The sequence below is a fragment of the Euprymna scolopes genome, chromosome 8, assembly GCF_053919585.1.
Source record: "Euprymna scolopes isolate OS-2025 chromosome 8, ASM5391958v1, whole genome shotgun sequence".
In the NCBI taxonomy this organism is placed as follows: Eukaryota; Metazoa; Mollusca; class Cephalopoda; order Sepiida; family Sepiolidae; genus Euprymna; species Euprymna scolopes.
The window spans coordinates 47,016,827-47,044,811 of NC_136489.1; the positions used below are offsets into that span (position 1 = coordinate 47,016,827).

Below are 27,985 nucleotides of genomic sequence, written 5' to 3' on the forward strand. Positions count from 1 at the left end.
ATTCCTGATGAACCGCCCCCTTAAGTAAGACATTTTATCAAATCTCCAATACTAACGATTACTACAATATTATCCCATTGATTACTGTACACGCAATAACCCTTATCCTCGAGTGGCTTCCGGGCCTTGATAAGTGGTGACTACCTTGTAAAAAAATATATATATATCTTGCACTACTTGGTATTGAGCACTCTTGCATAAACCTCGTTAAATTCATTGGATGTTTTACCTCTGAATATTAACCAGGAATAATTATGTATTAGTGATGTATTTCCTGATTCGATACTTAATTCCCAATTCCGATACAATTACCGATTCTGATTCGGTATAAATCTCTAAATTTTTAATTATAGTTATTACCTAATTATCGTAAAAACACGTTAAATGTGTAAATATTTTCTCAAGATTCGAAAAGAAAAACTTTGGAGGATGATCTATAGATTTTAGTTTTACTGGTTGTTTAAAATCAATAAATATTTACTATTTTAACATTACTATTAACAATGGAAGACTTTTAAACAAAATCAAATAATTAAAAAAAAAGACAAAAGAATCGGGTTTTTTTTTTTTTTTTGCATTGGACACTAATTATTCCGACACCGATACTCGAAAGTTCCACTTTTTTCCGATTCTGATTAATCTTTCCCTGGCTAAACAAGATAGTTACACACTAAAGCCAAAAATGTATAAAATTCTGAGGAAAGAGTATAACTCCGAAATATTAATTTTAAGTAAATAAATATGTTTCTTTTTCATAATATAGCGTTGTAGTTTGGCTTTCAAACGTATCTCCTACGCATTTTATTTTAAAATTCAATCAACGCTTCTATCACGGAATTTACAACCCTGACTAAATATCGCGTTAGTCAACACATTTTTCCGGCTTTTCAAAATAACACCACAGACAGACAACGCAGATGTTTTACTAACTGATTTATTTTTGTCTTCAACTTATCATGGCAAGGAAAGGAAAAAACTGTATAAAATTCTGAGAAAGGAGTATGACTCCGAAATTTTAAACAAAAAATATATTTGCTTTTCATAATATTGCATTGTAATTTGGCTTTCAAACGTATCTTGTACGTATTATATATATATATGTAATTGTGTGTATTTATACAAACATTATTGGCTACATATGTGCATACATGTTTCTGCTATAATCCCTTTGGAGAAGTAGCGTGCTCAGGGCAACCAATTTCGGCGGAGATACGACCGATAAACGGGTTTCTGTTGAATAGTTTTAATAAAAGAATTTGAGTATCTGCCACACAAAGGAACACGTACATGTAACGCGTTACCTGTTAATCAGACCACACATTCCTTCTTTATCTGCCCGTAAAAAAATAGAGTTTGAAAAAAAAGTATCTATGATATATATCATGATATCTGGTCAGTTATTGTTTGTCTTTCAAACAGGATCTCTTTCCTTAATCCGCCCCAAAGGCTGCGACATTCCGAAGGGTATTAGTGTACATTTTCATCTTTAAAATGCAGGAAAAGGTTTTGTGCGTTCGTTTTATACGGGTCACGTAATCACGCTTTCCAAAACATCTACAAAAACACAGTTTAATAGAAAACAAAACAATCACAATATTTGCCTCGCAACAAAAAAGGTTCAACCATCATTCCCATCAAATGGAGTTGATCTGTCGGCTCGCCGAGGAAAGATGTCTTCCGATTGAACTTACATACAGTTCAACTAAAGTTGTAAGTAAATGCCTCTACCTGAGTTCTGCACTGGTCTAGGTCAGTAATGATTCGAGGCTTTGGGTTGGGGGGGGGCAGTGTCTTAAGATTTCAGTTATCAATAGAAAAAAATAAGTACTTCTGCATTATAGTTGCTGAACATTTATTTTTCATTTTTGGAAGATTTCCAATCGGGACAAGGGACGACAATCACAAAATTTATTAAAGTTTTGCAATTGTGTGTGTGTGTGTGTGTGTGTGTGTGTGTGTGTGTGTGTGTGTGTGTGTGTGTGTGTGTGTGTGTGTGAATCAAAGCAAATACATTAAAGTAACGCAGTAACGTAACATTCATTGAATTAAACGAACACTTTATCTTATATATTCATTCTTTTTTGTTAACTGTTATCCTCATCTTCATGGTTGTTGTTGTTGCTGTTGTTGTTTTACAACATTTCGGCAACTCATCCTCTGGCCTTCTTCAGATGACTAACCGCGACAGGATAAGAATGCTATGTATTGTAACTGTATCCCCAGTAATTACTGCCTTCCATAGTTGTTGTATCACCACGTTTTGGCTAACTAATCCTCTAGCCTGCTTGGGCAGGATTGAAACCACTATCTTCAGACATTGTTCAGTGGATACATGTCTCTACGGTTCCAAGTGAGTACTATATTAAGTTAGTGGTTTCAATCCTACTCAAGCAGGCCAAAGGATTACTTAGCCAAAACGTGGTGATACGAAAAACAACTATGGAAGGCAGTAATTGCTGAGAATGCAATTAGGAGATTCGGAGTTGTTATCCCGTCGCGGTTACCACCTGACAAAGGCCAGAGGAATGGTTGGCCGAAACGTCGTGAAACAATAACTAAAAAAAAAAATGAGGATAATAATCCGCAATAAATAAATTAATTAATAATACTCATCTCAATAAACACTTCAATTAAATAATATATGCCACTGAATGAGTTGGTCGAAACGTGATGAAACAACTATAAAAATGAGAACAGTCCACAAAAAAAAAAAAAATGAATGAATACACAAATTACTCATCTCAAAGGATTCCACTAAAAATTAATATATAACACAATTTCGAAATAAATTTTAAAAATTATCAATTTATAGTCGTCATTTCTTTATATAAAAAAGTTTATTTAATTTAAATGTTCCAGCCATGATTAGGTAGAAATCCTAAGTAACCCACAAATGTATTTTTCTTATTGCCTGCACTGAAGCTTAAGTCTTCAACCTCTAGAAGAGTGTCACTTAATGCTGAATTTTACAAAGTGCATTGCGCCACGGAGGTTGAAGGTTCAGTTCTCAGTGTGGGCGATACTAAGAATAAAAAGAATCAAACCCAAACAAACTAAAGCTGTCGCTAAAAAAAAAAATCGTACTAAAAATTTTCTCTCGTAATTATTTAGTAACCTGTCTATTTTCGCCTCAGTTGCATGTTTGCCAAATCTTGTACAGGGGTCGCCTTGGTTCGTCTATTTATTAGCCTTTCCACGAGAGCAAAATTAGACACGTTTTTTTTTTTTTTTATCTATATATAGGAGGAGGTCTTCAAAATATATAATAATTGTAAGTCACGCACAGACGAGAAACACGTGCATATCTCTCTCTCTCTCTCTCTCTCTCTCTCTCTATATATATATATATATATATATATATATATATATATATATATATATATATATATATATATATATATATATATATATATATATATACACATGAAGTGGTCACAGAATCTTATTAATATCGAATAACTGGTAATACCACTTTTTGTGGTATTCGCCCAGCGTCGGACAATTCGTCTTCCATTGAGATGACATACGGCGCCTAATGTTTTCAAATAGTCACCCATCTTCTACTAGCAAGGCTTAACGCCGCTTACCTTAAGTGATCTAACGTCGTTATTAATACAGAGAAGAGATAAAGAGAAGAAATAGGAATTAATTGCTCAATAATAACTCAATTAATATAAGGGCGATCTTATTTTATCTTCATCGTAATAACCTTTCTAAATCGGAATTTAAAAACCTATATAAACTGAAGCCAAGACAAACTGGCTTCAACATCAGATATCGATGTGTCAGATACGATACTATTTGAATCTAAATTCTAAAATCCGACAAGATAACTTTATATATTAAATAAGTCAATCACGAGTTACGGTAAACGTTACTATTAACGACATAAATTATTTAAAACGTCATACAATTGAGAAATTAGTAAAAAAAGAAAAAAAAATGTTTTGGTTTGCCTACTCATTGATGACTTCTGTTAAAAATATTAAATAGAAGTTATGAGCCTTTTAAATTACTGTACATTTCAGTTGTGCGTAAAGTAGTCATCTTAGTTTATGTTATAAATCTTACTTTCTCTGGCTAAACAAGATAGTTACTTTGCTTGAAATCGATATTTACGGTAACTAAAAAGGTCTATAATTTCTATTAAATATTCATTTTTAACGCAAACTGGTACCAAATGGCTAAGTCAAAATAAATTGCTTTTAGCTAATTCCTCCCCCCCCCCAATAATTTGTCGTCAATCACAACTTTTATACTATTTTCTAATAATACGAATAGTTGCTAATTAATGTATTTCTAAAAATAGCTGAAAGGATTCTTGTTGAAAAATGTGGTATTTGTACAGTTAATCAAGACATTAAACAATGAAAATACCGAAAAAAAAAAGGGGGGGTTATATTGTACGTATCCGTTTTGAACTGAAGAGTGAAGATCTCCGAAAAAAATCACCTGATTTGATTGAGTAGTTTTGTTTTTTTTTGTTTTTTTTTACAACGGAAAAACACGTTTTTATGAGAGCGCGTTGAAGGCAGAATTTTGGATTTTTTTTTTTTTTAATTTTTGTTTGAATTTTATAAACGGCACGGGAAGATAACTCCAGTTAAAGCGCCGACACCTCATCCCCATCCTTTAATACTAGCTTTTCTTCCTAAAATTCGAACCTTTTGCTCGGTATCATAACAAATTGTTTTTGCACTGTAAAATAAATTTTTTAAAACTACTAAAGTGAATTTTTTTTTTTTTTTTTTCGGAGAACTTCATTCCATAACGGATACGTACAATTTAAATTTTTTTCGATATTTTCATTTTTTTTTTTTTTTTGATGTCTTCATTAAACTGTACAAGTATTAAAATTTTTCTCTAGTTAATTATCATTTAGTAGCGTCTCAACATTTTCGCCAAGGTCGCACGTTTGCCAGGCCTTGCATAGGAATTGCCTTGGTCTATCTTTATATTATTGGCCTTTCCACGACAGCAAGGTCAGACACGATGTTCATTTTTTTGTGTGTGCTTATAGCGTCTTAAGCAAATAAATAAATAAATAAATAAATAAAATATTACATACGTAATTGTCATGTTAAAAATAGTAATATATTTTTAAAAAATGACGAAAATTCATCAAGTAGAACCACTGCTATTGTTTTTTTTTTTTTTTTTTTTTACTTTTTTAGTAAAGTATAGACAACAAATAATGCACGCCATGAACAACTAATCTAAAATATTTGTTCCGCGTTATGTCTCCTGTGTGTTGTGTGAACTCTTCGGTGTATATTTTATAATGTATAAGAAAACTACAATTTTACCCAATTTTCCGTAAAAAAAAGTACTTTTAACTATAGATAACTTTCTAAGCGATGAATTTTTATCATTTTTGATATATTACTATTTTCGACATGATAATTAAGTACGTAATATTGTTTTTATTTAAAACGATATATAAAAAAAACGATCTCTCGACTCTATCTTAACAAGCACCTTTTTTTTTTTAGGTGGGAGGGGGGGGGGGCTCCAAAATGGAACATTCTGAATTGGGAACAAAAAGTTTAAATTGCCTGTCTGGAAGGATCTCCTCTCCGACCGAGACTGAACGGGACTAGTCCGAACGAAAAGTAGCGTCAAATACTCCCCACCCCTTCCAAAATGAAAACTATATGCGTATAAATGTTTTAACGAAATGGGTGACAACAAAAAACTGGTGCATTTTGAAAAAAATGAATGACTGGCGACTGTCATTCATTTTCATGTTAATTTATTTATTTATTTATCTTTTGTTTTTCTTTCTTTTTTTTTCTCTAATGTTTTTGTTGCGTTACAGACAAGCAGAATTTCTTTCCGTCGCTCTCTATTCGCTGATCTGTTTCCCTTCTTTTCCTTTTCTCTGAATGAAAACTGAGTTGATCGTGTCAACGAAGACGCGTTTTCTCTTAGGTCGTTGATATTATAGAGGGAAATCATTCTTAAGTCTGACCAAATGTAGCCAATATGTTGGCTTGCCTGTCATAAAAATAAAATAAAATAACGCGTTCGTGTTTTCCCTCCAAAATTGACCTCATTAAAACAAATTAAAGGTTTTATTTATTTATTTTGTTGTTTTTTTTTTCAATGAAATGAAATGTCATAATCCGTGTTGGTAAAGAAAGATGCTTTTTACCAACTCGCGTAATGTCAACATCCCCACCTCCGAAACGAGGAGATAAAGCCCTAGAGGATAGCCTCCGGGGTCTAAATCATTTACGTAATTCTAAGATTTTAGTTCTTGTCCAGAATTCTCCCTATATTTAAAAAAAAATGTCTTATGTACGTACCCGTGACGAAACGAAAATGTCGTATTCCAATAATCACATAATATCATCTTCCAAAAATTACATAAATTGTGCAATTTTTTTATAAAGAAAATCATTTTTTAAGCAACTTATAGGAATTTGTAGGTATTAAAGCATAAATCTCGCATGTTTGAATTATTGAGTTATCTCCTTTCTTTGTTTAGAGTTTTTCAAAATGGTGGATATATATATATATATATATATATATATATATATATATATATATATATATATATATAGTTAGTTAGTACGAACACTGACAGTGTAATGTACACTAGTATTAGAAAAATATTTGGTAAAACCTGCGGAGAATGCGCTGTTTTACTGCTGGTGTAAAAATGGAACGGCAATTTAAATTTCGTTCCGTTTTAATCTTTTTTTTTTTAAGAACGAAAGTAATCGAAATACCTTTTTCGTTTTTTTTTTTGTTTTTTTACATAAGTTCAATTCACGTTCACATGGGAAATGTCGAAATTTATAGGGTTTTTTTTTTTTTTTTTTTTTTTTTTCGGGTATGCTTACAATGAATAAACACCCCAACCTCCCCATGTTAAGAACGGCTTTCGGAATATACACCCCAACCTTGTCAACATACTCGGAAACCTATAAAAGTTGACATGTCGAATGTGAACGATGAGTTGGACGTAATATAAAAATGTACTGAATTTAAAACGGAACGAAATTTAAATTTCCGTTCCATTTTTACAACAATCGTAAAACCACAAGTTTTACCAAATATTTTGAAGTGTTTCGTTCCGTGAAGAAATTTTTCAGGGTGAATGCCATTTAACCTGAGAATTGGGGGGGGGTGAAGCACAAACGTTTGTGTAGCTCAATTGCCATAAGTATATTTTTGTACTACTTCATAGCTCTATTTACATATTAGGCTACGTTGAAATACTAAAACAAAATATAAAATTTTACTTTCGTACGAGATGTTTCTACAATATTTGGCTACACATTCGCAGGCATATAGAGAGAACTTGAATGTCTACTAGTAAACGCTATCCTCGAGTGGCTAAGGTCTCTGTGTACAGGGGTTTGTCAGAACAACCTGGCATGAGGATATTTTTCCCTACAAGGAAACTGATTAAATATTTAAAATTACATAGTGTTCGCGACTCAAATAAGATCTCAGTATTGCTTTTACAATGAATGGTGCTGCACCTCCTGCAAGTGATGTTACCTAAAGTAATGGCACTCAGACTGGATGAATTCTTGTCCTGGGATCCAATAAGAGAAGAGAGCACAAGAAAGATATACTATAGCATAAGTCAGGGTAGTGTTTTCCGTGTTAGAAGCGTTGATTGAATTTTAAATTAAAATACGTTTGAAAGCCGAATTATAATGCAATATGAAATCGACAAGCATTTGCTTAATATATGTCCGAGTTATACTCCTTAGAATTTTATGGGTTTTTTTTGTTTGTTTTTTGTTTTTTTTTGTTTTTTCCTTTTTTTTTTCTTTTTTTTCCTTTTTCAATTTAACATAATGGCGAGGAAAAATATTTTTAAAATAAAATTTTGATGAAGGAGTATAACTCTGAAATATAAACGTATTTCAATTTAAAATTCAAATTCAATCAACGCTTCTAACACGAAAACACTATCCTGACTTTCAAATCACATTGCCAAACGCATTCTTCCTGCATTTCAAAAACACCGCAGATAACAGCATGCAGACTCTTCATTAAATTTTTTTTTTCTTCAATTTAACATCATGGCGAGGAAAAAAAAAATTTAAATAAAATTCTGACGAAGGAATATAACTCCGAAATATATTAATTTTAAACAAGTAAATGCTTGTTTATTTTATTATTATTGCGTTGTATATCGGCTTTCAAACGTATTTCATACACATTTCGATTTAACATATTTTAATGGCCAATTGAAGAGAGAAAAATGATATTCTCAAATATCTTACTAAGTGTTTTAGCGGTAAAGGAGAACTTTAATAGAATATTTAAATATCTATGTATCTCATATTGAAGATCAAGTGTTAGCCCCTGGACTGGATCGGAGCTGATTTCTGAAAACTTCAACTGAAGTAAAATGAATTTTAAAAAACTGTATATCAAATAAATAGCTTTATTATTGAGCAGGTTTATATATACAGTAAGGATTCACTGAATTTTTACCATGTAAACATAAACATAACCATTCCGCTAGCCTGCTTTCCAGCTGATTACAACATGGTCATCTTCAAATCCAATGTAACTAAGTTCTTGTTAAGCCTTCCCTTTTAATATTAGGTTGGTGCAAAAACAATATCGTTTTCTCACATATGTTAATTTTATATATGATTTCTGAATTAATTCATTGATATATATATATATATATATATATATATATATATATATATATATATATATATAGGCATGTTATATATCATTTTGATGCGTGTTTTTCGCTCTATCGAACCATGTTTTTCATTACCGTTCTCAATCACTTCCTTCATTTTTTTGCAGGCTTTTTGACAACATGAACAAAATTCAAATCTGCACGATTTTCTTGTTTCAGTTCAAACTAAGCTGAAAAGCTGCTGAGACAGCTTGTGATATCAATGATGCGCTTGGCCCAGGAACCACTAATGAACGTGTGGCAAAATGGTGGTCAAGAAATTTTGCGATGGTAACGAGAGCCTCGAAGATGAAGACAGTCGTGGCCGGCTGACTGTGGTTGATAACAGACATTTGACAGCCTTAATTGAACTTGATCCTTGCAAAACCACACAAGAAGTTGCTGTTGAACTTGAGGTCGACCATTCAACAGTTGTTTGCCATTTAAAGTAAATAGGGAATTCAAAAAGTTGGATAAATGGGTACCACATGAATTGTACAAAAATTTTTTAAATTGTCGTTTTGAGGTGTCTTCTAAGCAACAAAACGACCCATTTCTCAAACGGATTGTGACATGTGATGAGAAGTAGATCCTCTACGACAACTAGCGACATTCGGCAGAGTGGTTGGATGTCGGAGAAGCTCCACAACACTTCCTAAAGCTGAAATTGCACAAAAAAAGTTTTGGTGACTGTTTGGTGGTCTGTGGCCGCTCTCATCTATCACAGCTTCTTGAATCTGGGCGAAATGATTACGTCAAAAAAATATTGCCAACAAATTGACAAAATGCAACAGAAGCTCCAACATATGTGCCTGAGATTGGTCAATATGAAGGGACCAATTCTCCTCCATGACAACGCTCGCGAGCGTGTTGCTCAACTGACCCTGCAAAAGCTGGACAAATTATGCTACGAGACTCTGCCTCATCTGCCATATTCACCGGACCTCTTGCCCATCGATTATCACTTTTTCAAGCATCTTAACAACTTCCTGTGCAAAAAATGCTTCAAAAGCTGAGATGATTCCTAATTGGCCTTCAGTGACTTCATCGCTTCTACAACTAGAAAGTTTATTATGAAAAGAGTTATGATCGTTTGAAGTTGAACGTCAAAAAACATTATTTTTGCACTATCATAGTCAAATTTTACCAAATTTCTGCCACTCACAATCATTCATTAATCCCTTACCCTCGAATAACCTTGGGACCTGGATAAGTGAAAACTCCCTTGTAATATATATTGATAGTAAAAGTATATATTCAATAAAGTTTTTTTTAATTGCTTTTTTCACCTTTGGTCTTTTCAATAAAAAAAACTGTATTTTTCTCATGGATTTATATAGATCTCTGATCAGTTGTTTGGTCAATTTATACTATTCAACGAAACGGGTGTAAGACGTACCATACAACCAATAAAATATGAATCTTATATAGATATCCTTGTGTATTAAAATTGTTTACTAACAAGATATATGTGTGTATATATTCAGTCAAATTAGGTGTAAATCGATGTTCCAGCCTCTGCTGTTAAACACGATGTCATAAGTAAGCTTACTGTGTATGTCCTGCTGATTCGACATTACATAGCGTTTAAATTCTCTTTTCTTCCCATGTTAATTGATCGTGGCCTAGAGGCTGAACATCAGACTGCAGAGTCAAAGGTAACTTTGCAATTTGGGTTTGAATCCTTTAACCGGCAGTAATTATCACTCTCTACATTAAAGATTGGGTAAGCATTAAACACTAATGTCTGTAAATAGAAAAACATTCAATAAATGTCAGTAATCGTGTGAAAATGTAATGTTCTATCAGTATTCTGTTTAATTTTCGATTTTGGAGCGATTATCGAGACTCCACATAGCTGTAAGGAGACCACCATTTTTTTTTTTTTTTTTTTTTTTTTCTAACTTAACAGACTTGACACTACTTTTATTTTCAAGCAAAAAACGCTTTGAAATACATTAAAACACACAAAAAAGTTTATCTAGGAAGGTAGAAAAGTAAAACAAAATTACATAGTTATGTATCCTGTCAAAAGTACAGGATGGAACGATAAAATTGCCACCTTAGAAAAGACAACAGGATTCCATTTCAATTTGATGAAAACCCCTTTCTTTTTTCTTTCTTTTTTTTACAGACCATCTACTAGTTGGCCAGTTGTGTATGAATCCCAAGAGCGATAGGAACCTTCTATCATGTTTGAAAGTGACACAATGTTCAATGAGCGAGATCAGAGATGCACCGCTGTACAACTCATGCTCTCTATTGATCCAAGTTATGACAATGGGACCATTGCCAGTACACTCCAAATCAATCGCTAAATTACCACGAATAACAGGGACATGCCCAGAGTGATGCAAACAATGTTTCTGGACACAGTTATGGTCTTTGGTATGGTTTTAAGTGAGGGCCACATCATGCCACCTCACATCTTCAAAGTTAGCTTGACAGTCAACACCAAAGTGTACCTGGATGTGGTGATCCCCTGGTGTAATCAGGTGGCCGCTGGTTTTGGCAGTAGGACTCTCCACTCGCCCACAAGTCCAAAGAGACCTAGGCTAGGCTTCAGAAAGAGTGCTACAACTTTTTTATCCTTTTCACACTTCTCCCTCCCCTCGCCTATCTCAACCTGAACCCACTGAGCTACTTCGTTTGGTCATACATTGAGAACATGACCAACATGACCTCTCACAACACCAAAGATAGCCTACTCACTGCCATCCACTGGGTATTCGTCAAGCTCCCACTGGCGTTTGTGGAAAAGGCATGCTCCCAGTTCTGGACCTGTATCAAGGTGCTAATTCAGGCTGAAGGCAGCTACATTGAATGGATGTTACATAATCAAGTTACCTGAATTGATTTTTTTTTTTTTTTTTTTCGATGAAAGTTTTACAATAAAGCTGTAGTGCTGTTTCCTTTAGGGCGACAACTTAAACGTTCCATCCTGTAGTATAAATTTTAAAATTGCAAAAAAATGATCCAGCAGATGTGCTAGATCTATTTTTCGGGAGAAAAAAAATGTAGAGATTGGTCATCGGAGTTTTTTTTTGTTTTTTTTTTTCAATGTCGGGGGTGCAAAGAAAGCAAAGGAGATAAGTCATTTCCTATTTACAATGCCTCCCCACGGGACAGAGTTAGACACCAGGGTCGTTTTTTAATGTGGAGAAAAGGAACAAAAAATAAAAATTGTCTCAGTTGTTTCTCCTCCACTAACAGAGAACAAGAAATTGAAGTGTGGCAATCTGAAGAACATATACTACACTTTGATCTTGACCCAAAGGAGATAAGTCAGTTTGTCTTTAAGAACGAGATTTTAATAACTCCAACTTTAACACGATAAATTGTATTTTTATTTTTCTACTGGATCATTGTTCGTCGTTTTTGTAATTTCGACATGACTCCCAACAATGTAATGTTTTTACTTGAAATGCGTTGGTTTGAAAATTCACTATTCTGCACAAGTACCTAACTTATAGCTTTGTTGACATTTCTTTGTTTTGTTTTGTTTTGCTTTTTTGTTTGTTTGTTTTTTGACTAGTATGAATAGTTGCCTAAATTGAAACTGTTTCGATCGAAAAGTTTTTCAAGAGGTTCGGTTTGAATTTTTTTTTTTTTTTTTTTTTTTTTTCCAGCTGAAACATCTCGTTTAAAATTTAGGTTACTAAAAGATGAAAATCTCTTCGTGCCTCGACATCCTGAGTCACTCGAGCCAAAATAACAGGCGCACATCATGCTGTGATATGAGAACTATAACTTCACTTCTGTCTCACAGACATTTTTTTCTTCGGATTTTTTCTTTCTTTTTTCTCAGACGTAAACAAATTAGGCGCCATCTTTTAAATTGGGGAAATAAAAATGTTTGATTTCGTGTTGGCTTTGATAGCAGCACCAAATAACTTCTAATCGAAAAATTGTTTGTAAATAAACCCAAGGTTACCCACAAGTTTCACGTGTTTGTTTGTTTTTACTTCCGGATTTTGCTGACTGTTATTTTTCATGATTCTCTGAAAAAGTCCCGGTTTTTATTCGGTTTGGCTATTATAAAGATAAACAAAAATGAAGAAAAACTTATTTTTGACCTATTTGTCACAAAATGAAGATTTTATATTAAAAAAATCATAAAAATTTATCAAGTATTGGGGGGGGTACAAAAAATAAATTTGCCGTTTCTTTTGTTTTTTTTAATCCATAAATGACAGACGATGCCATGTTTTACTATAGAACATAAGGGGATGTAATCAGTGATTGTCTTGACTGCATTAGAGTTGTCTGTCCCCGTCCACCGATTCATTAGACGTTTTCTTCACCCTCGTCGAAGCAGTAAATTTGATTTTCTTGAATAAAAATAAAACTACTTGATCAAATTGTGATTTTCAGAATTTTTTTTTTATCTTCGTCCTGTCATTGGTATGTACATCATACGGACATTTCTGTATTTTCTTTAATTTTAAATGCCGCCATAAGTGCCAATCTGAATAAGCACCAAAGTTCCTTCTGATTGGTGCTTAGAAGTTTTAAAGATATTCTATGATTCGCAAAAAAAACAGCAGAGTTTATTTGCTTATTTCAAACTGATAAACATTTTCCAAGTCCATCATCGTGAAGCAAAACGGTCAGCTGAAAACGGAAGTTTTTTTTTGTTTTTTTTTTACAAAGGAGTCACCACTTGTTAAGTCTCAGAGGCTACTCGAGGATATGTGTTAATGAGTGTACAGTAATCAATTAAACAATGCCATAGTAATTATTAGGAGTGAAAATTTGATAAATTGGATTACGTAAGGGGACAGCGCATCAAGAACTTGTTTACGTTGGATTTAAAGACAGGTAAATTGTAGTCAGCTGGGAAGCAGGGAAACAAAAGGCGTGCAGTTCCAAGAAAGATACTTTGTTCATGGAATCTACGTTTAAGTACAGATAAAGAGTGGGGGAAATTATTGACAGTGGTTTCAACTAGACGAGTATTTTCGTGAAAGTTTTGTGAGGGAAGACCATAGCTCAGCTGAGCACTTGCCATGAAAATAACAATAAAGCAGAGACAGGCTTGCAGCGTCTCTTCTGTGGGAAAGAGGTCGCAGGGAAGAGGAAAGATCTATTTTGAGCTCTGTCAAGGCAGGATAAGCTGCTTCTAGCAGCTCCTGACCAGATGTGGCAACAGTACTTCATCCTTGGACATATTTGGTTCTTATGCAGGTAGACAATTGCATCATATCTGGAGCGGTAGAATGATCCCACCATTTTTCCAGCAGCCTTGGTAATAGATTTGATGCACATGTTCCATTTCAGATCAGGAATAAAGGTCAGACCCAGAAGCTTGTCAAAACATGGAGCCTCTCCAAAACGAGAGCTATTCATTTCAATTGATGCTAGGAAGGGATTAAAATGTTGATGATGTAAAGATAGAAGCTTGGTTTTAGATGCATTAAAATTAACCATCCACTTCTTTCCCCACATACTCAAGATCAGAGGAGAAAGAAGCAGAGAACTTGGTCATTTACGACCTTTGAAGTGTTGTCATAGATGGTAGTGTCATCAGCATAATTGTCTACAAATGATCTTAGGATGTGATTTGAGAGATCATTGATGTAGATCAAGAGGAGAGTTGGATCCAGGATGGACCCCTGAGGGACCCCAGCATTAATACTGAGCTAGCTTTTGATTTATGCCCATCAACCACTACTCTTATGAACCTATCAGAGAGAAATAATTTAATAATTGAAAAGACATTTCCAGCTGTACCGTAGCTGGAGATTTTGTAGAGTAGACCTTTATGCCACACCCTATCAAAAGCCTTTGATATGTCAAGGGCAATTGCTTTAGAAAGGAAAGAGATTCACTAATCGTATGAGATATATCTGTTAGCACATGCGCTGTAGAATTAGCAGCATGGAAACCAAATTGCATGTCACTAAGGATTTTTACTGAAGTGGTTCACTACTTCTCTATTTAACAGACAGGAGACTTATTGGTCTGTACTGAGAGGGAGATGACCGATCATCTGAATTCTTAAATATGAGGCATACAGATGAGGTTTTCCGGGGTTTGGGGAAGGAATTCTCCTTAAGACAACGCTTAACAGCTTTGTAAGTATGGGAGCTAATTCTGGTTGCACTATTTCAGCAATTGGAATGCCGTCACAGAAATTAGATAAGCAAATCTTATGCCTTATAGATTTTTGTGTATAGTTGCAAATCAAATTTGTTTCCACGTTTTCAATTGGTCTATTCAGATTTAGTTGAAGAAATGCAGGTAATGATACCGACGAAACAGTGTATGAATACTAACGAGTTTATTGCGTTACAGTTTGGTGTAAAGTGCAGAATAGTTAACAGTGTAGAACTCATAAACATACAAGAGTAGTAGTAGTTTTAAAAAAGTGGAGATTGAATATAACTATTTTATACCTAGTAACACTAGTGTTTCATGTTTTCATAATTATCAGTGCAGGAAGTGACGATTGTTACTGGTCGGGAGATTCGAACCCAACTACAAAGCCACCTTTGACTTGTATATATGGCAAGTAAGCTATACAGGTGCGTTTATATTTCACTCCTGCAGGGATTAAACATGAACACCTATGTAAATTACTTGGCATTAATATATTTTTCATACTACTACTATTACTACTACTAAACTCTACTTATATTTTGAGCATTGCTGAAGTAAAAACTGAAAATCTATACACAATATATGACCTTTATAACATGTGTATATACATGAAATAATTATATATATATATATATATATATATATATATATATATATATATATATATATATATGAGTCATCTACATACAGTACTGTTTCGCTATATCACAGCTCATCAGTGCGGCTAGACAGGCAACTACAGGATCAAAACTCGACTGCCCGTACGACAGTCAAGGCTTCTAACCATTATGCTAATCAGTGGTTGGGTTGAACAAAATAATGGAAATGCCTTGTGAATTTTGCATCAATTAATAGGTGTCTTAAATTTATAAAATTTGAAAAATTACCAAAATGTTTTCAGCATAATATGAGTCTTTCTGGTGTGGTCCCATGAATGTCTACAGGGCCCTTGAGAGGAAATAAGTGCAAAACATTTTCTGCCCACTCCTTCCTAACACTGATCATACATAGATAATTCAGTTGTGCTATATATATCTATAAAAGTTTGTGTGTGTGTACATTTCCCTACCAAACTACTGTCAATTTTCAGTCTACAGACTTGAGATTTGACATAAGAGGTATTGAGATTTGGGAAAATCTTTTTAATCGATTTTCAGCCAGAAATTTGGCTGTCAAGGGGGGGGGGTCAAAGTTTAACGATTTGACTTTTGAAAACTCTACCAAACGCCTTCGCCAATTTTGGGTCTAAACACTTGAAATTTTAGATGTAGGTTACTTGGACATGGGTCAAACTTTTTAATTTGGTTTGAGCCCAAAACAATAAGGGGTCAAAATTAAAAAATATTTGACCTCTGCGGCCTCTATCAAATAACTCGGCCAATTTTTGGTCTGAACATTTGAAATTTTACATAAAGTGTATTCAGACATAGGGCAAGTTTTTAATCGGTTTTTGACCAAAATTTTGGCTGCCAAAGGGTCAAAGTTGTAAAGATTTGACCTTTGCGGTCTCTAGCAAACTATTCAGCCAATTTTGGGTCTAAGCATTTGAACTATTACATAAAGGATATTCAGACATGCGGCAAGCTTTTAATCAGTTTTGGGGCGAAAATTTAGCTACCAAGAGGTCAAAGTTTACAGAGTTGACCTTTGCAGACTCTACCAAACTCCTCCTATAATTTTGGGTCTAAACATTTTAAATTTTATATGTAAGTTACCTGCACATGAGTCAAACTTTTTAATATATATATATATGTATATATATGCACATAAAGTTATGAACAGTAGATATGGCCCAAACAAATCCGAGCTGAACTGCTAGTATATATATATATATATATATATATAATATATATATACTAGCAAAAGTACCCATCGTTGACTGGGTTCAAAAAAAGGCTACAGAAAATGGACTCTGATTTATGAAAGTATGATAGGTTATGAAAAGGAAGGGTTGTAAATTGGGGTTGAATTTGGGAGTATCAAAACCAAAGCAAAATATGATGAAAGTAAAATTAAAATAGATAAACCCCATAATTTATTATACCATACCTGTTCACACTGAAACACTTATCACAATATTCTATGGATCTATATTAAAAAACCTTGTTAAACTTTGTGACATATTTCCATTCTATGGAGGTCAGGTGCAAACGAACACTCCATAATTTTATTATACCATATTTCTTCAAACAGAAACATAATTATCAAAGTATACTTATAGTATATAGATAAATATGAAAAGTTTTTATTAAAGTTTGTGCCTATTTCCATTGTATGGAGGCCAGGCGCGAACGCAGACCCCACAATTTTATTATACCATCCCTATTTAAGTTAAAACATACTTATCAAAGTATTCTTATGTACATATATATCAAAAACACTTGTATTGTAAACGTTTTTTTTTTTTTTTTTTTTTTTTTCCATACTTTGTGGACCAGTCGCGTATGCAGACCCCACAATTTTAATGAACCACCGTTCTGGTAGATCAAACATACCCATTCCTGTGTCTCGATACATCTTCTATCATTATATGTAATCAGTTTGTTAAAATAGTCAACCATATAGGAGCCTATTCGTGACCAGACACACACATACACAGACATTCAGCTTTATATTATATATATATATATATATATATATATATATATATATATATATATATATATATATATATATATATAAAACTTATTTCATGTTTAATCCCTGCATGATGATTTCCTGAGGGAACGAAATATAAACGCCACTGTGTAGCTTGCTTGCCACATAAAACATTGTCGTTGTGTGTAAAGGTAGGGGGAACAATTACATGGATTGGAAAACAATTTCCCAGCTTGGTGGGAAAATGAAGCCAATAATGGGAAGCAGATTTTTTTTTCCAAACGGAAGGAAAATGTAATAAAAATTCCTTGAATGCTTTTTTTTTATTATTGTTTGACTGAGAATTTCTTTTCTTTTATCAAAATGCGTTTAAAGTTAAAACTTGTACGTGAATGTATTATTAATGCTATTAATTTACTTACTTAATATGATAATTATGTGATCATTTTTTTTTAAATAATCTTTTTTTTTTTTTTTTCGTTTTAGGATCTTACAAAAATTGACTACGCTTAAGGTAAGCAATTTAAAAGTTATGTTTTAACGTTAATCGAAGAATCATATTACTATCCAATCATGTACCATCACAATTGACGAGAAAAAACTGCTAAAACATGCATATTACTACTCTAAACCAGGTTAAAATTTAATAGGAAATTGCATTCTTACTTTTTATGTACGACAAATTAAGGCACGACAAAGCATGGCAACTTCTGATATTTATTCATGTGACATTTAGGCATGACAAATTAAGGCACAGCAACTTGTTTTTGCTATTTGTATGTTTATTTTGTTTGTCAGTTTTTTCTTTCGTTTTTTGTTTTTATTTTCCCTAAAAATCTTTGTAAAAAATAAGTTTTGGAAGCTTTTGTCTTTTTTTTTTTTTTTACAAATTTAATTTTTTTTTTTTTCAAAGATTTTTAGCAAAAAAAAAAAAAAAAAAAAAATGCTAGTCCGTCTAAATTAAAATCTGTTACTTCTTCCTGACTCCCAGGTTGCTCGAATGACATCTATCATCTGTGCCTAAATCAAAACGCGGATTTCATGAGCAAAGCTTCTTTCTTAGAACTGCACGCCTGTGGAACTCTGTTCCGTCTGCCTGCTTCCCTCCGGACTACAACTTGGATGTCTTCAAGTCTAATGTTAACAAATTCCTAATGAACCGCCCCCCCTAATTAAACACTTCATAAAATCTCCTCACTAACGTGATGTACTTACAATAACCCTTATCCCTGAGTGGCTTCCGGGCCTTGATAAGTGGTGATCACTGTGTAAAAAAAAAAAAAAAAAAATCATACGGAGAGAGAATCAGCAGGAGCAGTTTTCGTACATTTGTCATACTTTAATTTGTCATACATAAACTCTAGGGAATTGAAACTAAAGCATGTTAGAAGTAAGGAGAATAATGTTGTATCAGTAAAATAGAAATTGAACAGATTCTTCATTTTTTTTTTATGGGCTGTTCATGTTTAAGTTCAAAATGTGTGGATATACATCGAGCTATTATTTATAGCGTTCTGAAGAAGTTATATTATCTGAAAGCTAGAAATCTGCTGTGTTGAATGTAGTCTGAAAAGTCAGTTTTACATTTGGATACCTCTGTAGCAGTTACATTTTGAGTAATTCTTAGCCGGCTGAAACTGATGGAAACAACGGTAACGGTGAAATATAGTTCAGATAAAGAAAGGAGATAGAAGGCAAAGGGTGCCAGATGTCAATTTTAACCATGTAGAAGTGACCTTAAATTATTTTTTTAATTTCCAATGCCAAGTACAGTGTTTTGATATGAATGTGGTGAGCAGAGATCACACCATGAGATTCTATTGGGCGGGAGAAGGAGTAGTAGCAAAGAACTACTGCTGCACCAGCCAGAAATGATGCATGATAAATCCTCCCCAATAATCTAAATCTCAGTGGGGGTCGGGGGGAGCCTCTGATTGACATTAGATTGTATAACAGGGTTATCCAGCTGCTCCTAAAATTTGCCATCTATGGGATCATAAATAACATTCACAGTGAACTTTCCGTCTGTCTGACTTGTCCACCAAGTTCTATCATAAATATCCAACAGTATTTGTTTTGTTTCTGAATTTTTGAGATAAGGATTGATAATTTGTATTATTTACATTATTCAGACTACTGTTCTCATCTTGAGTGGTATTCTTACATTTTGGTCAATGTAATTTTTGACCTTCTTCAGGCATGTCTTGTCGAACTTGAGAATCTTTTTCTCACAAGAACATGTGACGTAATGGATAAAATACTAAGTACAATTGAATTGTAAATGACAGTTTTCTGGGGGTTGAAGGTTCAATCCTCAGTGCAGGCAGTACTAAGAAACACGTATAAATTAGTTTAGACTTTTACTCAATTATGGTTGACAGAACGAGAGCATGCTATACCCATGGATTAGATAAAGGGTTCTATTCAAAATTCCGTGCAGATTCTCAGGTTCGACACCTGAAGAAGGTTGGAGTTTACATCAGCAGAAACGTTGTGATCAAATTTGGTCGCCATTTTGTTTTGATTTCACCCATTCACACAATGTTGATACTTTTTAAGCATGTTTTTCTTAAGTTTAGATGCATACGTAATACTAAATGGATTTTAACTCACAATGATTTCTCATCTTTACTATTATTTAAAAGGCACTTTGTGAGTGTGAGTTCATTCTCTGTGAACTCCGGAATGGCTGGGCTGACTTTTTACCGCACAAGTAGAAGGTGCAGCATATAAAATCAACAGTAGGTTATTTAATTTGACAGGGCTGTGTTTGAAATGAATATTTCTGTTTAGAGCACAATTACAGCATGATACTTGATTTTTGCATTTTAAAATTCAATTCAAGCCATTATATATAAAAAAAAATAATTCTATGAAATCAACAATAGGTTCTCTACAGTGCAATGTAGACTAAAATGTATTGTGGACTAAGTCACTATAGGAAGGCATATAAAACTTCTTTCTGGTGCACTACAGTGGGTTCCCAACTAGAGCAAGTAATCAATCGATTTGATTGAAAAATGGGAGTTTTCACCGATTTTGATGACAATAAAAATGAGAGAATTGAACATTCATTGATCATTTAATCTTGGGCAACGGCGGGTCTCTCTGCTAGATTTTTGATATTTAACAAAAACATTTATATATTTATAGATATTTTACCGATGGAATATGAAGGTATTCATTTCTCTCCCACTGTGAGAAAAGCGTCAGAAAATGGGATTGAAAAGTCAGCACTCCAGAGGAGGAACACTCTGACTCTGCAAAAGATGCTTGGGCAGCCCCATTGGCAATTCCCTGGTAGAGGCGACTCAAACGATTAGCAATAAATTAATTTTTTTCTCAAAGGGAGAAGGCAAAGCCTGGGAGGATGTACCTCCTAAAATTGCACAGGACTAGCATCAAACTGCAATCGACAGGGAAAAGGTCATTACAAGAATAGTCTAGACTCTGTTGATTTTGGTGTCAATGCAAAACTACTGATGGAATTTGAAGTGTTACTTTAGAACCATTTGTAGTTCAGGTGCAAATGACATTGTGGAACGATACCACCTGAACTCTAAATGCCACGGCAAAAAGGGAAAGTGATAACGTCATTGAAAACTGTATTTTAATACAATTTCTCGCCCAAAAAATGGACAAAAGGAAAAATCAGTAATGCAACAGGTAATCTTTAATTGCATATGGAGGAATTTAAAAGTAGTGCTTGAAACAGAAGGAAGAGCGGCGCCTGCGAAGTTTAAGATTGATGGGGTTGTCTCTGTAAAACCCGGGGGGGGGGTTGCACTAAACAAAGAAAAAGGGGAATGGTTACAGAAGTGCATTCGGATAAAAAAATATCTTAGCTGATGGGAATGACAGGTCACATTTTGGATTTTAGAGGTGTGGAAAATTTATAGGATGTTGATGGGATGGGGTGAGGGCTGTCGAGAAGAAGAATGGAAGAAGGGGTGACTCAGTGAGAATCAGAAGACAATTGCATGTCCATATTGTGGAAAGATGATCTTTCCGATCGAGAAGTGCGGGGGGGTATTTTAGGAGGGGGGTGTACTTGTATGTACTGCTTTAATTGCTTTTAATTTATTTCTAACAGTATTTTAAAAAAAATACCGCTGGCATCGCTATCAAAATCGGAATATTCCATATACATGCATACAGCATACTTATGGATTCTATATAGTTAGGTATGTGTATATGTCTATATATTCGTACATACAGGGTTCATTCCTAAACTTATTAACTGATTATCATGAATTTTTGCAACACAGCACATGATAAAGGTTATTTAGTTTAATTTAAATTTTTTGAATTTTTGAGATGAGGATTGATAATTTGTATTATTTGAACTACTGTGCTCTCATCTCTAGTCTTATTCACATTACTTTCGGTTGATGGAACCTCCAACCTTATTCAGGAATATATGGTCAAACTCGGGAATTTACAGCTTAATTTAGTTTTCTATAAAAGTGGTAAAAAGGAAATGAAAGTCTTCAATAAAAATTCTGATACCGATGATTTTTGTAAAATTTTAATGCTTGGACCTCAAATGAATAAATATTCCCTAAATTTCAGTTTCTTTGGAATATTCCAAAGGGTTTCAGCGGTTATAATATAGGTACATTCAAATAAGATTTGCGTTAAATTTGATCTGTAGTCATTGGATACAAATTAAACCAGATTCTTTGAATTTCTATTCATTAGAACCTCTTCAATTTTAGAGATTTTTTTTTAAAATCAAAATCATTTAATGATCCAAATTGGAATAGTGATTCCAGATAAAAGGTTCAGTATCATTTATTTCTTCATTTTAATCTTTGTAAGGGAGCAGTCTTGTTAGCAGGCCACCCGGCGTTGTCCAGTCGTAAAATATGCTTTAATGATATTTTAATTCATGCAGGTATCTTATTTATTATTATAGGGCCAATTGTTCTTTTATATCTAATATATAATAATGATTTCAAAAGTTAAAAACCATGACTTGGGTGCTAGAATCGAAAACAAAAGATTGAGCTCTCTAGCATTAATCGCTACCATCTGAACTAAGGCGACATGCTTATCAGAACATTACAAATTAATCGACTTAAACGTATTAATGTATATTTGGGCGTGCATAAAGGATATACATTAGTTCGACTTACACCTGCCAAGTTCCAATATTTTTCAATTTTGTCTCTTTAGCTGCTATTTTTTTTTTTTGTTTTTTTTTTTGTTAAAAACCAAATTGAATCTATTCCACATGTTCAAATCACCTATATATCAAGTTTCAAGTTTGTAGACCAAAAATTGACAGTTGTTTGGTAGATACCATTCTGCACACACACACAAGGTCTGTTATATATGTATGCACCAATAGGAAAACCTGACACTGCTAAGGATTGAATGAAAAAGTTTATCGTTTTACCGCACCACACCACCAATAAACACCATGTAAGGGAGACACCATTATTTTAAACTATGGCCGAAGCATGAAATAAATAAAAAAAAAAAAAAAAAAAAAAAAAAAAAAACTTCCGGAAAGAACTATGGAAAAAAAAGTGAATAAATTACTGAAAACGGGAAATGAAAACAAAACATTTACTGTATAAAAATGCATCAAAATATAATTGTAAAAACATTTATTGAAAAGTTTCCGTAAGAAAATATAATTTTAATATAATATTGTAATGAAAGCAACATTGGATTTTTATAAAATAGACTTTTTTTGTTGTTGTTGTTTTTCGAACAAATAAATAATTTTAAACACGTTATCGATTAATTTGTTAACTCTTCAAACTTGCTTTAATTCAATAACATGTTTAAAATTATTTATTTGTTCGAAAAAAAAACAACTATTTTATAAAAATCCAATATTGCTTTCATTACAATATTATATTAAAATTTTCTTACGGAAACTTTTCAATAAATGTTTTTACAATTATATTTTGATAAATTTTTATACAGTAAATGTTTTTGTTTTCATTCCCCGTTTTCAGTAATTTATTTACTTTTCTCCATAGTTCTTTCCGGAAGTTTAATTTTTTTGTTATTAATTTCATGCTTCGGCCAGAGTTTAAAATAATGGTGTCTCCCTTACATTTGCACAGCAGAAATAAAATGGCGTCTCCAATTTCGGCAATAAAGTGTAGAAGCACCAATTATTTTTTGTTTTCAATACAAATAAGTTAAATTATCAAAATAAAGGTGTTATGTATTTCATAATTATAATAACTTTAAAAACATAAATTTAAAAAAGGGTTGATGGGACGAATGACCCCCCCCCCACTCCCTCAACACACATGACCCCAAAATTATAATTTCTCTTTTATTTTTAAATGAACCAGTTTCTGTGACGTCATTATTCTTAGTAGTGTCTGTCTCCAACTTCATTAAAACGATCAATGAAATTTGTCAAGTTAGCACGCTAAGAAAAAAAAAAAAAAAAAAAAGACAACGCTGGCATTTGGATGTCGCCCGCCCATTTCATAGCCGGGATTATTATTAATACGAGACAGCGCGGTTCCAACGCCATATTTAGGTATGGTCATTTCTTTTTTTGTCTTTCTGGATATTTCTATAAAAATTTTAGTACTTCTACAGAATTTGATTGTTTTTGTTTTGTTTTTGTCTTCTTTTTTGTTCTAACTTAAGTTTTAGATTTAGTTCGGTTCAAATTCTATATAATCAGCAAATGCTATTTCCCTTTTTAATTTTATAATTCAAAAATATTTACAATGTGATTTCGGTCACATTTTGACGCTTCTTTGAAATTAGAATGGAAATCAAAACATTGAATTTTAAATAAAATAAATAGTGTCTACTTAATTTTCATGTTGAAATTAGTAAAATATCCCAAAATTATGAAACGTGTTAAAGTAGAAAATTAATTAACGAAAATAGGTTTCAAAGAAATTACGATAAAATTTTACTTTAAGGCCCGTCTCATGTTCGTATAAAAAATGCTTTTTGTAGACTTCAGTGTGCTAAAAACGAATCTGCTAACTGTTTCCGTTTCAGAAAAATAGTTTCCTCTATATGAAAAAATTACTTTTGGAAAAAGTGGGTGATCACTTTTCTTTAACTTAAAACGAGCAGTAGAGCAAGAGCACCCACTACCACCTAGTAAGGGGGTACTCCTGCAGAGAGTGATCCGTGCTGAAATAATAAAGTTTTTATTGTTTAAAAAGCCATTCTTAACTTGGGGAGGGTGTTTTGTAGCTATTCTGTATTTTAACCTTACAATTGAATAAAAAAAAACATATCATAAACTTTAATTAAACGTGGAAATACGATTTTAAAAATAGCGCGGATCGGATCACGCTCTGCATTAGCACCGTTTTTTTATTAGCCAAAAGGTTTGCTTTTATTTTATTTTTTTTTCTGCGTTCATCTTTCAATAAAGACACGAGGAAATTAAAAAACATAAATAAAGAAAACTCTGTATATAGATACGTGTAATTCCTTATGTTATCAGTGGTGATTGGTGACCATTTCTATACACGTAAACAAGTAGTTTTCCAGGTGCAATGTATCAGTGGTGGCCATTTCCGTACGCGCAAGCGTGCGCATATTTTGGACGAAGTAAACGCCCTCCTAACCTCGAAAGCCGTTTTTAACATGGGGAGGTTGGGGTGTTTATACTACGCACGTAATAATTAGTTCTTTCCGGAAGTAATCATTATCTAATTTTTATTTTATTTATTTATTTATTTATTTTTTCATGCTTCGCCGCTTCTTCGGTCAGTTTAAAATACTGATTTCTCCCTCTGATGTTGACAATAGGTACCGGAAAAAAAATGGCGTCTCCATTTTCAGCGATAAACTTTAATAGTACCGAAATTGTATTTTACTTATATGTAAACACCTTGAAAATTGCGAAAACGGGGGAATACTTATCTACTTTTTCGACACTTTAAGAGCGGCTTTTTTTTTTAAGACTAAAGCGTAAAGCGATAGATTTTTTTTTTTTTTTTTAACTAAAAACAATGAATTTTCGTAATTTTTTATTATATTACTCTTATCAACATAATAATTAAGTATTATTGTTTTTGCTTAAAACGACATTTAAAAATCCATCTGTCAACTCTATCTTAACAAGTACCATTTTTTTTTATATAGCCCTTTCTAATTAAATTCAAATTTTAGTAGTTTTAGAATAAATTATCAAAAAGACATTGGTCGCGACGAGTAAAAATTTGGAATTAACTTTTGTAAATGTTAAAAATGAAATATAGATGTTATTTTAAGACAAAAAATATCATTACACACCATTTTATCGAATATTTTGCTCAAAATGTCATGGGTAAGAAAAAAATATATCGAATTCATTTCTTATTGTTCCTTTAAAAAGAAAGTGATTCTCCACAAAGGGGCATTATTCAATGTTTTAATTACAAATGTCGATTTCGATATGGTCGCTAAAAATAACGTTTGAACATGAACATAATTTGAAAAAAAAATGACCATGCGGAATAACTGATATTGTGTAGATTAATATTTAAATTTGTAGTGGAAACAGCGTTGTCTTGGGTTTGTTTTACTATACACAGATTCAAAAAAGTTGTCAAAAAAACAAATAAATGTTATCAAAAGCAGATAAGTTACTTTTCCGCCTCAGTCGCCTCCTCCTCACTGGATAAGTTTTTAGTGTTTTTATTTAATCTAAAATGTTTATTCGGTTAAAAAAAAAAAAGAGTAATGTTGAAGGCTGCCGGCGAACAAGAAAAGATGGCCGCGATGTCTTTAAAGACTTGATAATCACTTCAAAGTAAGAAATAAAACAAAATGGTGTTAAAAAACCCACCCAATAAATGTTACAGTGACATTGGTAATTTAGCAGAGAAGCTAACAAACAACTATACGAAAAAAAATATGGTTAATTTTTAGTTTACCGACCCCTCGGCATTCACCTTTAATTTGTTGACTTTTATAGGTTTTGGAGTACGCTGGCTGAGATGGCCGCCAGCAAAAACAATAGTGATTACGTTGGATACTGAATGTCTTCAAATATGGATAACTGCGTGTTTGCGCAAAAAATGAATGCTATATTCGTTCTCAGCGTACCCGAAAACCTCTAAATATCGACAAATTAAAGGTGAATGCCGAGGGGTCGGTAAACTAAAAAAAATACTAAAAATATATATATACAGGCTCTGTTAAATACCCATGACGTTTATTGGGTGGGTTTCTAACACCCTTTTGGGGTTTGTATTACTGTACACATAGATTCGAAAAAGTTGTCAAAAAACAAATATATAACAAATAAATGTTATCAAAGGCAAGATAAGTTACTTTTCTACCAAACTGGATATATTTTTCGTGTTTTTATTCAATGTAACATGTTTATTCAGCTCGAAAAGCATACAGTGTTTACCGATGTATTCGAACATTCAAGATGGCGTCTGATTCTTTCTTTAACACGGTAAGTTTGGGAAAAGGTGTTATAAATAAAAAACCGAATAAAATACTGTTAAAAACTCGCTCAATATATGTTACCGTGACATAGGTTGACATATATTCGGCGGGTTTTTAATAGTATTTTATATAGTTTATTATTTATAACACCTTTTCCCAAACTTACGGTGTTAAAGAGGGTGTGAGACGCCATCTTGAATTTTCCAATACATCGGTAAACACTGTTTTTCGAACTGAATAAATATGTTACATTGAATAAAAACACAAAAAATATATCCAGTTTGGTAGAAAAGTAACTTATCTTGCCTTTGATAACATTTATTTGTTATATATTTGTTTTTTGACAACTTTTTCGAATCTATGTGTACAGTAATACAAACCCCCCATTTTGTTTTATTTCTTATTTTGAAGTAAACATCGAGCCTTCAAAGACATCGCGGCCATCTTTTCTTGTTCGCTCGCAGCGTTCAACATTACTCATTTTTTGAACTGAATAAACGTTTTACATTAAATAAAAACACTAAAAACTGATCCAGTTAGGTAGAAAAGTAACTTATCTTGCCTTTGATAACATTTGGTTTTTGACAACTTTTTCGAATCTGTGTATAGTAAAACACATCCTGAGTTATCGTCCTCTGTTCTTTGACCGAGAGGAGGCGCCATCTGGCGACAGTTTAGTGAAACGAGCAAAAAAAGATGGCCGTCGTCCGTACACTGCAAAAGTGCCTATTTTATTTATTAAATTGTTATGTGAAAGTACACATGACCACAGCTCCCCATGTTAAGAATTAATTATCTTGGTAAGTGAAGAAAACCTGATATTGATCATCAGGTGTTTTAATTATTGTCTCTATTTATTAACCTCTTCACACAATAGCAGTTAAACACCTTAAAAAAATTTCTTTGTGGTCATCTGTAGTTTCACCTAACAATTTAAAAAAAAAACACAATCAAAATTGAATTTTACTTGAAAATTCTATCTAAAAAAATAGCACGGTCCGTATTCTGAATAAGTAATTAAATTATATGTGAACGTATGTGACAATTCTATTTAACAAAAGAAGTCCTTTAATTCGGTTGGGTTTTCCTGGAAAGCACCTTTTTGGTACACTGCCTTTTTTAAGCCCGTAGCGACCGCTACATACGGCCGGAATAAATCTTCGGCAGAGACATTTTCATAGCAATCACCCTTTCAACGCCCACGTTTATCAGAACGTGCAGGATTACAGC

The 27,985-nt window shown here is 33.0% G+C and overlaps 1 protein-coding gene across 9 annotated transcripts in view; it reads left to right on the forward strand.

Annotated features, from left to right (window-relative positions):
- The window catches only part of LOC145283546 (fibroblast growth factor receptor 3-like), a 225,550-nt gene that overhangs the window by 70,757 nt on the left and 126,808 nt on the right, over nucleotides 1-27,985 (forward strand). For all 9 annotated transcript variants that reach the window (XM_080132425.1, XM_080132423.1, XM_080132421.1 and 6 more), the window contains exon 2: nucleotides 17,852-17,879. The gene's annotated coding sequence lies outside the window, so the exon portion shown is untranslated. The remainder of the gene's footprint in view (nucleotides 1-17,851; nucleotides 17,880-27,985) is intronic.